Source organism: Austrofundulus limnaeus, unplaced genomic scaffold (genome assembly GCF_001266775.1).
Source record: "Austrofundulus limnaeus strain Quisiro unplaced genomic scaffold, Austrofundulus_limnaeus-1.0 Scaffold6962, whole genome shotgun sequence".
Classification (NCBI taxonomy): domain Eukaryota; kingdom Metazoa; phylum Chordata; class Actinopteri; order Cyprinodontiformes; family Rivulidae; genus Austrofundulus; species Austrofundulus limnaeus.
Genome location: NW_013959364.1, coordinates 1 through 853, shown reverse-complemented (window position 1 = coordinate 853; position 853 = coordinate 1). Strand labels below are relative to the sequence as shown.

Here is an 853-nt window from a genome sequence, read left to right as displayed (position 1 = left end):
GCTGTTGATTTTAAAGAGAATAATTTGACTAAATGACCCTTTAACTGCGCTTTTTCCCACACAATTCTCTGACTGAGTGATGTGGTTGTAAAACTCAGGTGAGTAAAAGTGTTCAACATTTTCAAAATGCTCTGAAGTCAACTTTGAGGGTCTCGAAAAACATTGTTTTGTTCCATCTTTTTCTGCAGAAAGGTCAAAGGTTACTGTTTGAATCCCACGTCCCTTAAATAATTATTGATTAAACACTTGAAAGAGACGCCTGTTATTTCTCAGTTTTCTTTATTTCATGGTTTCCACAGGTTTGCCAGGTAAATCCATCCATCGTGACAGAAATGTAGTCATATAAAAACAAAACATTAAAAACAAAAACGTGCAGCTTGCAGAGGCCTTTTACATGCAGAACAGGATGAAGTGCAAAGAGAAGCAAACAGTCCCCAGTAAGAATCAAACGGACACGTTATCGGGCCGGTCCAGGACGCTGTCGCTGGGAGCGCTCAGGCCTTCTCGTAGGTACGCACCGCGTGGATGTCTTCAAAGGTCAAATTCTGCAACACAACACAAAACAATCACCACATTTTCAAGTTTTCCTCTTATTAACCTCAGCTGATATAGGATCAGACTTTTCTTTGCACTGTTTTGTGACTTTATATTACATTATTGCATTAATTAAATCATTTTCCTGTTGAAAAAAAAGTTTCATGAACTACGCGAAACCTTTCTATTTGATTGTGTTTTCAATCAAATGAGCCTAAAAAAGGATTTTATTGTTGGATCAGTGCTTTGGACGTTTGTTGGTGAAGATCCTTGTTTGATAAAAACGAGTATTCTGAAGAAATGTGGAGAATTCTAAGTG

At 37.6% G+C, this 853-nt stretch overlaps 1 pseudogene; it reads right to left on the bottom strand.

Annotated features, from left to right (window-relative positions):
- Positions 1-262: 262 nt before the first annotated feature.
- Positions 263-545, bottom strand: LOC106512448 (fatty acid-binding protein, brain pseudogene; annotated as a pseudogene).
- Positions 546-853: the final 308 nt, after the last annotated feature.